Source organism: Octopus sinensis, linkage group LG10, assembly GCF_006345805.1.
Source record: "Octopus sinensis linkage group LG10, ASM634580v1, whole genome shotgun sequence".
NCBI lineage: Eukaryota > Metazoa > Mollusca > Cephalopoda > Octopoda > Octopodidae > Octopus > Octopus sinensis.
The window spans coordinates 8295471-8308989 of NC_043006.1; the positions used below are offsets into that span (position 1 = coordinate 8295471).

General features: G+C 36.5%; 1 long non-coding RNA gene across 1 annotated transcript; it reads right to left on the reverse strand.

Annotated features, from left to right (window-relative positions):
- Positions 1-2972: 2972 nt before the first annotated feature.
- LOC118764948 lies at positions 2973-11825 on the reverse strand. Its single transcript, XR_005000788.1, has 3 exons — positions 11812-11825; positions 8960-8961; positions 2973-3147 (listed from the first exon to the last, which is right to left on the reverse strand). It is a non-coding gene; the product is annotated as an uncharacterized LOC118764948 (long non-coding RNA).
- Between the last annotated feature and the right edge of the window lie 1694 nt (positions 11826-13519).

Below are 13519 nucleotides of genomic sequence, written 5' to 3' on the forward strand. Positions count from 1 at the left end.
GTCCCTCTCTGTGTCACGCTGAATATCCCCGAGAACTACGTTAATGGTACACGTGTCTGTGGAGTGCTCAGCCACTTACACGTTAATTTCACGAGCAGGCTGTTCCGTTGATCGGATCAACCGGAACCCTCGTCGTCGGAACCGACGGAGTGCTTCCATCCACTACTAAACCGATAAAATGTATTATTTTTATCTGAGTCGCTGTTTCAAACAAAATAAATTGCACTTCTTTCTTGAAACGATTTTCGGATTAACATTATATTACTGTTGTGTCTGGAGAGAGTCATTTTCTTTTTGTGCCTTATTATTTAACACACTCACCGGTAAAATTTCCACTTTTTTCTTATTTTTATTTTCTTAAAATTTTCGTTGCGTCTTGCAAACTTTTTCAATAGTTTTGACTCTCAAAAAATCTATTGAAAACTATTGAAAAAGGTTGCAAGACGCAACGAAAATTTTAGAAAAATAAGAATAAGAAAAAAAGTGGAAATTTTACCGGTGAGTGTGTTAAATAATAAGTCACAAAAAGAAAATGACTCTCCCCAGACACAATAGAATATGTGTCAACACACGAACTCATATAAAGTATCTTGCAAATCAAATCCAAAAACGAAATGATATTACGGTCTCTTCCTTAAAATATTTCTGGTTAAATGCTATATAAGTGTGTGCCCTATGAAGCACTTGAAGCCCTTACCATATAATAGTTTCATAATTTTCGTTTACTACTCTCGCTAGTATACATTAATATATCAACATATTTGATAAAATAATACCGTTATTTTTCAAAACTTCACTAGTTAGGTTGTATCATTTTGGAAGGAACTATAGCTTACATGAAAACTTAAGTATATGTTAATGAGATATGGATAGCATATGGTAGATTTGGTAACATTATGGAAAAGAGCTGAAATTAATATGATACGTGACAGGAATAGCATATTAAATATATATTTATTATTGTGTTACATATCTAAAAACTGGGAAGCGGATTAATAAATATGCTTACATATGAGAACATTTTGAGTTAATTCAATTCAGTTCAATCTAGTATTGAGAAAGGACCACTTAACCAAAACACCTTGAATTCTAATGTTACAATCTACCTAATTTAATGCAGCTCCGGGAAACAATATTATTAGAGACTGCTAGGTGAGATCTAAGGTCACCTGTAGCCCAATGGTAGAAATTTTTATCAACAGTCTAATCTGTTGTGCTTATATGAAATAACAATATCAACAATAACAATACTAATAACAATAATAGTGAGCACAAACTACAGAGAGTGGTGGAGTCGGAGACTAGCAAAATCCTCTTGGATATCCCAATCCAAACAGATCAGGTGCTAGAGCATAACAGACTGAACCTAGTGGTGGTGTGCAAGGCGCACCATCTATGCTATATATTTGTTGTTGCATGCTCCTTTGACCCACAGATGGTCAAGAAGGAAGGCAAAAATGTAGATAAATAGAACCCAATTCAGTACGAAATAGCCTGGGTATGGAAAATGAAGGTGAAATTAGCACCAATTATTGTTGGATCCTTGAGATCAGTATCAGGAGCTATCAAGAGGAATATAAAGGAAAATGGTATTGTGTGCCCAGAAGAACTGTTACAAAATTACTCCTTAGCACCGCAGAATAATCAAAATGGTATTAACTGAAAAGAGCCGTAACTAACATGATGCCGTAGGCTGCAGGTAGCAAGCCTTCTACACATGCAAGACTCCAGGAGCGTCAACGAAGCCTGTGATAAAGAGAAATAGCAGTAATAATAAAAAATTTTGATAAACTGACATCTAATAACACGACCCAACTTGATCATAACACCTCTATCGAGAACTTGGACTAAGAAGGCTTTTATACGTATCTTTGGATACACGAAGGGAAATGGAAATAATAATAATAATAATAATAATAATATAATAATAATAATAATAATAATAATAATAATAATAATAATAATAACAATAACATTAATAATGATGATGATGATGGTGATTTCATTTATCTGCCCCACGGCAGATGTGCAGGGCAAGACAAAGACAAACACAAAGTGAGAGGATCTACATATAATGAAATGATAAAAAGTAGCTAAGTATATACGGTATACAATGAATGATAGAGATGTAGCCTTCCTGTTCCAACATGTCCTCTATTGATAATCAAGGAACCCCACATTACGAGGACACCCTGAACAGCAAGAGCATGTGCCCCTTCCGATTCCCTTCCTCAAACTCATAGGTCTACACTTAAAGAGGTGCCCTCCACTCTTGTCATTTTCGCAACTTCAACCTACCTTTCAGTAAACTTACTCGAGGACAGCACTTGGCTCACCACCCTCAATTTCCTTTTCAAGTGAAACTTGAAGAGGTCAATGATATCTCAACGAAATAAGAAAGTATCTGTCCTCATGTCTTTCAGCCTTGTCCACCAAACAGACTGCTCGATTTAATGAGGGCGGCGGGGCAATCGTCATTATGGATTCGGCCAATACACGGATCTGCCCCACATGAGACAGCAGCTGTTCGGCATAACCCCACGAGTCGGCAATGCAATACCAAGCACTGGCTCTCATGGCTTGTGATCTTAACTGATTGAAACTGTTATCTTGTACATGTTTCGTTTTGGTGTAAAAGATGAGCAACAGCAGATATTCTGATTAATACTAGATTTGCTTGTCAGTTGGTTGACCGTGACCAGTTGTGCATGTCCCTTGGTGGCCAACAACATATGTATCTCTTATCATGAACAGGAGTAGTTGGAGAACATTAAGGACATGTGCTGAGAGGAATTCTTTGGGGGTGTGAATAATTCACCTCTGGAAACATGTGCGTTTTATTCAACATCCTTACTCGGCTTGAAGAAAATTCTAACCGGACCCCACATGCAAGGTGGGAGAGAAGGCCGCGCCGTGAAGGCGCGGCGTAGGCGACGCGACGGAATGCAGCGGAGACCGCACGTTGAAGCCCTGACCCCCGTTAACCAAAGGCGCGACCGCGCACCGGCGCGAAACGAGTTGCCTGCGGCAGCGACGGCCGGAAAGGCGCCCGGGATGCCGAGTCCGACGCCAACGCTACAGCCCCGTACCGTCCGCCGCTTCGCGTGAAGACGTGTTCCGGCGCCCGGCGGCTCGACGCCGAGCGAACTGTTATTCTTGATATCAGATCAACATGTCGCTACCCATGAACAAGTTAGCAGCAACAGTAATAAAATGAATGACAAACAACAGTTCTGAAGCTGCAGACAAAAGGGGGAATAGTAAAACCGTTCCTATTAGAAGAGGAATATTCCAAGGATAGTCGCTCTCTCCACTCATTCACTCCTTTTGTGTTTGGTACTGGCGCTTTTAACCCCGACATGCTGAGAAAACTGGATGCAGATACAACTCCTATAGTAAAACACTCTACCATCTATTGTGGAAGCATGATCTAAACTGTATGCAGCAAAAGATAAACAACTCGAAACATTACTGCACGTAATGCATGTCTTTATCAAAGAAATATATATGAAATTCAGCGTAAAAGAATCTGCCAAAACAACTTGAAAAGAGAGAAACTAGCTAAAAATAAGAATATCACACTAGATAAAGAAAATGAAATAAGAGCATTAGACAAAAAAAGAAATCAAACAGGCATACAAATTCTTAGGAATCAACGATGTCGATACGGTACACACAAATAAAGAGAAGATAAGGAAGAAATGCTATAGACGAGTAAGATTAATAGTTATGTGCGAGAAGGGAAAAAAGCCTTCTAATCGACATATCAATCCCAGCAGATGACAATGTATCTCTAAAAGATAGGGAGAAATTCACGAAATACAAAGATCCGGAAACAGAGATACGGCAAATATGGAGCCTAAAAATATAATCATTCCCTATAATGATGGGTGCATTAGGTATGTTTCAAAAAACATACAAGCAAATACATAACTAAAATACAAAGACATACGAAGATATGTAAAGATACAGAGAACAGCACTGCAAGGCACCGCACACATCATACGTAAATCACTTTTTATACAGTGAAAATAACGACACCAAAACAAACCACAGCTCCTACGCAAGACACGTTGAGCTGTGTTTCTTCGGGCAGAGAAAGCATTCGGTTTAAATAATACTATTAAATAATAAAACTATCCGATAATATGCTTCCTGTGCTAAACCATGGAGTCTGTATCAGTGTGATAAATTCATGAATCAAAACAAGGACAACAATATAAACAATAACATATGTATTTATTCTCAATGGCAGATTTTCACGTGAATCTCTGATCACTGTTTTTTTTTCATCATTGGAAAACATGTGCATCCTTTACGAGATTTCTGTTCATAATAGAGTCTATTTTCCACGTTGTTTCGACTTTATTGACTCTTTTTTCTGTCAAAATTACCCTTTCCAACAAATTGCACAAAATTACAGGCTCTTCTTTATAGATTTCAACAAATGGGTTATTTGCTGATGTGAAGAGAGTAGCGAAGATAGTTCGATTTCAATAGAATTATCCTTGGATGAAAGGAACACGGAATTTTCAAGACATTTATGAGGAAAGCAATATACATATAGTCTTACAGCTGTTTCTGAGATATTATGGATATCCCTTCATCAGAGACGATGTGAGATGGTTAAATAGAGGTAAATATTTGAGTTGGAAATAAGGAATTATTCTAGAAAAGAAGGAGATGGGCAATAATATAAGACATTGTAGATGCAGTTCCATTAAAATGGTAAAAAATGTTTCATGTACATGGTATTTAAGTTCCAGTGGAGGCGCAATGGCCCAGTGGTTAGGGCAGCGGACTCGCGGTCATAGGATCGCGGTTTCGATTCCCAGACCGGGCGTTGTGAGTGTTTATTGAGCGAAAACACCTAAAGCTCCACGAGGCTCCGACAGGGGATGGTGGTGATCCCTGCTGTACTCTTTCACCACAACTTTCTCTCACTCTTTCTTCCTGTTTCTGTTGTACCTGTATTTCAAAGGGCCGGCCTTGTCACTCTCTGTGTCACGCTGAATATCCCCGAGAGCTACGTTAAGGGTACACGTGTCTGTGGAGTGCTCAGCCACTTACACGTTAATTTCACGAGCAGGCTGTTCCGTTGATTCGGATCAACCGGAACCCTCGTCGTCGTAACCGACGGAGTGCTTCCCATCCATTTAAGTTCCAATAGTAGTTCCTGTTTACTCAATTTTAAGAATGGAGCCGTGGATTCTGTGTTCCACATTCGAAATAGTTTTGTGGCGTGAATTAATATGAACTACTTTTGGAAGTTAAATACCATGTACAGGAATCAGTTTTACTACTTCTATACACCATGTTACTCGAATAATAGAACTGCAACTACAATTGTTTTAATATTTGGCTTCTAATTATTTCTTTCTCTTATTTCCCTCTATTTCCCTATCTCCTCCTTTGCCACAATAATTCGTTATTTCGAACTCAAGCATTTACCTTTATTTGACCATCCCACATCATCTCTGATGAAGGGATATCCATAATATCCCTGGAACAGCTGTAAGATTATATCTATATCTCTTTCCTTATAAATGTCCTGAAAACTCTTCACATCCTTGGATTTGTAATCTCTTTTTCTCCAATATATATATATATATATATATATATATATATTATATATATATATATATATATATATATAATAGTAATATCAGGGAGTAAATCCAAACTTACAGGGAAAAGTTAGATTTAGGATTAAATCTAATTTTATAGTATAAATATATATAATTATATTAAATTAGATATAAAACCACTATTAGGCAAATCAAACAGTGAAAATCATAAGCCAATACATAGAAATAAAATTAATTAATAAAATATATAAAAAATATAAAATATAAAATTCCAAATTATAATATTTAAATTAAAGTTAAGATTTAAAAAATTATTAAGATTAATAATTTAAACTTATAATTTAAAATATATATATATATATATATATATATATATATAAAATATTATTTGAGACAAAACCACTATTTTGCAAACAAACAAGGAAAGACTTAATCAATACAAAAAATTAATAAATTGACTATTATTAAATTTTATGTATTGATTAAGTCTTTCCTTGTTTGTTTTGCAAATAGTGGTTTTGTCTCAAATAATATTTTATAATATTTACTATAAAATTGGATTTAATCCTAAATCTGATTTTTTTCCCTGTAAATTTGGATATATTCCCTAATATTTATTATATATATATATATATATATAATTATTTATTAATTTATTTATTATTTGAATATTTTTTTTATTATATAACTATCAAAAAGTATTAAAGTTTAATATAAGATAAAGACTAAAACCTCTACGATCGTTTCTTGCTATTAACCAAATTTGAATAACAATAATTTAAATTCAATTAATAATTCCAATTATGGTTACAGTCAATCTTGGATATATTCCCTAATATTTATTTTATATATATATATATATATATAATTATTTTATTTATTTATTTATTTATTTGAATATTTTTTTTATTATATAACTATCAAAAAGTATTAAAAGTTTAATATAAGATAAAGACTAAAACCTCTACGATCGTTTCTTGCTATTAACCAAATTTGAATAACAATAATTTAAATTCAATTAATAATTCCAATTATGGTTACAGTCAATCTTCAGGTTAATTGTAATATTTTAATAAATAATCAGAAATATTTAAACAATATTTTTTAAGAAATAAATAAAATAATAATTTTTCTTATAAAAAACTCTATTATCAAACTAGAAACTTAAGTTTGATTTGCCTAATAGCGGTTTTATCTCTAATTTAATATAATATATATTTATATAATTTAATATAATATATATATATATATATTATAATATATTTATGCTAATACAAGACCCACATTAAACTCCTCACTCGTATCACTATCGAACCAAGAGTTTAACTAGGGTCTGTCCATACTACTTAGCGTTACCTACCACTCTTTGGGTCTTCTCGATACCAATACCTTTTCTATAATATATATATATATATAATATATATATTATTAAATATATATATATATATATATATATATACATGCATTGTCACTTTGAAAAGTTACATTTAATTTTGATTTTTAAAATTCAATTAGTAATATGTATGAAATTGAAGGGCTACTTGATGTTTAGGACTTTAATTAAATTGGGACAATAGTTAAGAACAACACACTCTGAAATTCGTAGTACGCGACAAACATTAATTACAGCAAGTTAGGTCAGTACTTAGAGACATTAATTAATCAAAAAATCCGAATTAATGGAAACAACAACAGCGTGATCAGAAATGACGACTAGTCGTAATAAGATATTGCAAACACAGAATGAAATTATGGCATAAGTAATATAGATAACGTTTTCGCTGTGAAGTGTTTCAATACAAATATTAAAATCTCGACGGTGTTAGATTTGCTCGCTGTTTCTGTCCATTATGTGTTTAGACGACAGAGATGAGTTAGATAAGGATGAGGTCAGAAAGGTTGAAAGCTGCACTACACGTTATCTTCATATTACCATAACAACTATGGGGATCAAACATAGGACTCAAAGTCATGTATGTACACACACACACACACATACATACACACTCAGGCACTTGCACACACACACACACATACATATATATAAGCATATACACTTATATATGAACGTGTATCTATAAATGTATGAATTTATTCTATCTATATGTGTATGCTTGTACGTTCCTATATATATATATATGTGTATATATATCTGTGTGGGGGGGGGTGAGTGTGTGTGTGTGCATGTGTGTGTGCATCAATGTATGTAAGTATGTGTGTATGCATATATATATATATATATATATATATAGGATGAAAGTGAGACCACGTGAGCGCATAATATATAACGGGAAGCTTTATGAAAATAAACAAAAGACGAAGGCAGGTGGAAAACAAACGAACAATTGTATTAGTATGGCGCTCAGGAAATATAAATAAAACAAGTCTTTAACGTTTCGAGCCTACGCTCTTCAACAGAAAGATACACAGAGAGAGAAAAACACAGAAAGAAGGAGAGAAAAAAATGCGTGCAGTAGCTAACGAATCAACATGGCAGGTTGGACAGGACCACCCGTGCCAACCTCATCAACAGTGCAGTTCTACCTGCAATGTTATATGGTAGTGAAACATGGGCTACCACAAAGAGAGAAGAGCAGAGACTGGTAACGGCTCAAAGAGCCATGGAAAGGTCAATGCTTGGTATCTCGTTGAGAGAGCACATCAGTAGCGAGATCATCAGAAAGAAGTCCGGCGTGAGAGATGTCATCGCAGAGTATACACGCAGCAAGTATAGATGGGCTGGATAAGTCGCCCGGCTCACCGATAATCGGTGGACCCGCGCATTTGTCGAGTGGTCCTCGCGTGAGCGGAAACGACCACCCGGAAGGCCTCGATGACAGTGGATTTATGATTTCAGGAGGACGATTGGGATCACGTGGATGAGAAAGGCGCGATCCAGAGAGGAGTGAACCGCGTGCTGTGACCAGCGGTGTCAAATGGGCGCCCGACGGACTGGTCGGTCAAGGTGATCAAGGTGATATATATATTTTATATGTATGGGTGTGTGTGTATGATTGACCACAGGGACAATGTTCTCGTGTAAAAACCCGAAAACACACCACGTGTTAGATTAATAAATACACTCTATTTTTAAATAGATGATATTGTGAGAGCATATGCACTTTTGTAGTTTCGATTGTATAAACTAGAAATCATTCAGCTGTCTTCAAGAAACCTACTATATTTTAGATCCGAGACTGTTTCCTGTATCTGTAATTACTACCAGGAAAGGATTTCCAAAATTGTTCTTTTACTTGTTTCAGTTATTTGATTGTGGCCATGCTGGAGCACCGCCTTTGGTCGAGCAAATCGACCCCAGAACTTATTCTTTGTAAGCCTAGTACTTATTCTATCGGTCTCTTTTGCCGAACCGCTAAGTTACGGGGACGTAAACACACCAGCATCGGTTGTCAAGCGATGATGGGGTGACAAACACAGACACGCAAACATATACACACACACATATATATATATTCATATATGCGACAGTCTTCTTTCAGTTTCTGTCTACCAAATCCACTCACAAGGCTTTGGTCGGCCCGAGGCTATAGTAGAAGACACTTGCCCAAGATGCCACGCAGTGGGATTTAACCCGGAAAATATGTGGTTCATAAGCAAGCTACTTACCACACAGCCACTCCTATAAACTTGTATGAACTTTCTATAAATTATGAATTTATTACAAAAAAATCTTCTATCAGTACGCGTTGTTAGAAAGTTTACACGAGTAGAAACTTTGAAAATTAACAGCGTTATTATATTCACAAAACTCAAGAGAAATGGAGTGAAAGAAAACACTTACTTCTGACACATGCAGCTATCGTCGATCCTCTTTCTACATGTAGAAGTGTCGATAAAACAAAGAAGAAAAATTATAAATGCGAAATAGTAGATGCAAATGCCATATAGTCATTGCATTTAATTGAATGTTCAGGGGATATGAATAGAACAGCCAGCATCAAGTAAAGGGCAAACGTTTCTCAGTTTCTGTAACGTTGTTACACTCATATTTGTAAGATATGATTAGTTGTGCTAGTGTGTATACTGCTGAAAGTTCAAACAGTTTTTTAGATATGGATATAACCAAGTAATAGGAATTTTAGAACTGGAACCAGCAGAAGCATATTCAAATTAGGCAAATATCTGGTCATTTGTATTCAAATCTTACTACGAGGTACACTCCGTCGGTTACGGCGACGAGGATCTCAGCTGATACGATCGACGGAACAGCTTGCTCGTGAAATTAACGTGCAAGTGGCTGAGCACTCCGCAGACACGTGCACCCGTAACGTAGTTCTCGGGGAGATTTAGCGTGACACAGAGTGACAAGGCTGGCCCTTTGAAATACAGGTACTATTCCTTTTTGCCAGCTGAGTGAACTGGAGCAACGTGGAAATAAAGTGTCTTGTTCAAGGACACAACGCGTCGCCGGGATTTGAACTCACGACCTTACGATTGTGAGCCGAATGCCCTAACCACTAAGCCACGCGTCTTCACATCTTACTTTATCATTAGGAATAATACATAATTTTGAGATATAATTATACCCCTGTTCCTTTACATCTTCAGTATGCGTATAAAGATATAAACATATATGGTTACAAACATATCTGTCGGTCTCTTAACTGACTGTGTCATCTACTTAATATTTGAGAATTTCCTGTTCGTGTGGAGAACAAATAGATTGGTGGATGAAAGCAATACTTTGTGAAGCACTTTTAAACAATGTAAATGTTGGATTACGTATCAAAGTAATTTTACCGTTTAAAACATAGGTCCAATTAAACTCAAATCGACCAGATCAATAATCGAAAGTATTCCAGGCATGAACCAACAGAAAATATAGCGAGTTTGTTATTTTATACCACAGTAGGGTAAGATTACAAGTCTGTTCTTTCGAGTGGGTAGAGTAATGACGAAAGATGAGCCCTTCTTGTCATTAAGGGTACTGATAAGGAAATGAATTTATTAGTTGTTTAGTTTTGAATAAAGTTGTATAGGTTAGTAGATACTGTGATTACAGTAATTTGTTTTTCCATTTGTTTTGCAAGATTCTTCATGCAAAATCGTGTGTTGATATTTGCTATTTGTCCGCATTTATTTTTATCTAAAGGCCTGACATGTCACACAATATTATACGAAATTCTCCTTTTAACTAAGCAATATACAACAAGTTCTCCATTGGGTATGTTTCAAAAGGGATCAAAATACCGGCTCTGCTGCACATTGCACTACACTGCCATTATGTAAATATAATCACGTTGCGTAATTAATTACGATGTACGAATACTTTATCTGAGTTTATGATTAACAGACATGAAATCTAGAGATGTATGTGCATGTAGGTGTGGTTATGGTTACATGTTACTGACTTTGATGTTTAGCGTGTAACCACTTCATGTCATCGAAACAAACTCTTTACATTTCTAAATGTTTATAACAGAGGGATGCATTAAAGTTGCTCAATGCAGTTTCTAGCTTGTCCCAAAGCGGATCTTTTAATATGCTTTTTTGACACAGCATACCATGGTACATTGCTTTTCAAAGTAACCACAAACAAATCACTGATATTGCATCCTAGTTCAAATCTGATCATGAAAAACTATCGCACGATGTTAGGCGAGCGAATGACTAAGGGCAACTCACAAGCTTCTTTCTCTGATCTGAGATGATGGTTTTACCATAATTCTACATATATGAGAATCTTACAGAACACCCGACTCGCTGTGATGGAAAAGCAATGACACTTTAAGAACTTCGTAATTTCTCCACTCTAAAGTCAATTCGTCTGCGATGTACAATGCTGAATGTTTGAGACATTTTTAGAAGAGGCAGTCATGTCCACTGAATGGCTGTAAATTTATTGTATCGTTACTAGACATGTAATAAAGTGGCTTACCAATTTCTTTTTTTATTTCAGATTGAAGGAGACGGCTGTAAGAACATTTTGAACACATCCTAGTATACCCTACTAAACACAGCTTGTCGAAGCTAACTGGCTTGCTGAGGGCAATGAGAAGATCGCCATACAATAATGTTTTGTATTAAACTGGTCGAGTTATGAAATATTTCAAACTGCTTATGTATAAGACAAGCTCCTGCTTTTCTCTTGTACAAGGCGTTCATTGACACTATAGAGGAGTTGAGAAACGATGGGAGTTGTTGTACGTAGAGGGATATCAGAATATAAGATCTGGTTGAGAAAGTTTACAGTTTTCTAGACGAAGACCGTCGTGTGTCTATAAAGACAATAAACATACAGTTTGGAGGTGGTTTGGCAATTGTAGACGGAATTATTTATGAACATGTGAACATGCACAACATGACGAACAGAAGAAAAGACGCGTTGGTGACAAAAGGAAGAAAAGTTGAGCTCATTATCTCCAATGCCGGAGGGTTTGAATCTCTGATGTCCTGTGACAAAAGCTGGATCTACTGCTATGAACCAGTGCCCAAGGAACAGGGTACCCAATGAAAGCACTCTGGTACCCAGGCCAAAAAGGCGAAGCAAAGTAAGTTTACTGAGAAGCTCATGATGATCCCATTTTCCGACAGCAAGGGCATCATCTACATTTTTTGTGCTTCCTCTGACGGGACTATCAACAAAGAGTATTTTGTAGAGGTTTTGAGAAATTTCAGTAAGACATTTCGTCGCAAAAGGCAAGAACACCTCCACCAGGACGATGCATCTGTTTACAGTTCCATTCTGGAAACCAGCTACTTGACAATGACGGACATCAAAATTATCCCTCACCCTCCTTACAATCCAGGACTTTATCCCTGTGACTTTTGGTTGTTTACCAAGCTTAAGGAGACCCTCTGAGAAATCGGTTTGAGGACATTGAGAAAATAAAGGAGGCTGTGACAATTATCCTGGACACTTTCACTTTTGAGGACTTAGAACACGTGCATTGAATTTATGGAATTCTAGTCTGAGGTGGATCACTGTTTTGTGTTTCAATAAATAAATGACCCTCCTGAAAAGTTTCTAAATTTCTGGAAAGCATCTTGTATATTTGTATCCAATCATAATATATGTAACAGAATAGATTGTGCGTATTCGATGCCCATTATGATTAGATCCTCACACTCCAACGTTCTTTTTTAGATGAAGTCGACTTTTCTGTTCTGTTTTACAAGATGAGATAAATACGAGCTATGTAAGAGGTAATTTGTGATGACAATAGCTTCAGACACAAGTATTATTAGTATTATTCTAACTGATTCCCAATCAAGTGGTTTAGGATGCAGTTCCACAGCGCAGCACCTTGGGCAAGTGATTTCTGCTTTAACCTTGGACCGACCAAAGCCTTGTGAGTAAGATTTTGTAGACGGAAACTGAAAGAGGCCTGTCATATATAAGTATCTATATATATATATATATATATGTGTGTGTGTGGTGTGTGTGTGTGTATGTGTGTGTGTGTGGGGGGGGAGAGAGAGAGAGAGTAAGAGAGAGAGAGTGTGTGAGTGTTTGTGTGTGTGTGAGTGATTGTGTGTGTGTGTGTGTGGATGGGTGTATGTGTGTGTATGTGAATCTAGATGTGTTAGTTAGTTAGTTAATTTTTGGCTCAAAAAGCAAAAAGCAAGGCCATGTAGGGGTACATGGAGTTATGTACAGGGTGGTGTTCATGTAAAGAGTTCAGGCCACTTGTGGTCAAGGAAGACTTTGAACCGAGCGGTCGTCGGCATCTTCACTATCTCGTCCGGCAGCTTATTCCACGGTTCCGCAACCCGGACGGAGAAAGCCCCTCTCCTTCGCAGATAGAGCTTTTCGGAGTGACCCCGCAGCCAACACTCTGGAGCAGGAGTGAAGAACAGCTCTTTCGAGAGTTTACACTTTCCGCTTATGATGTTGTGAGCAAGAATGAGATCACCACGGCGTCGTCGTTTTTCTAGAGAATAAAGGTCGAGCGTTTTCAGCCTTTCTT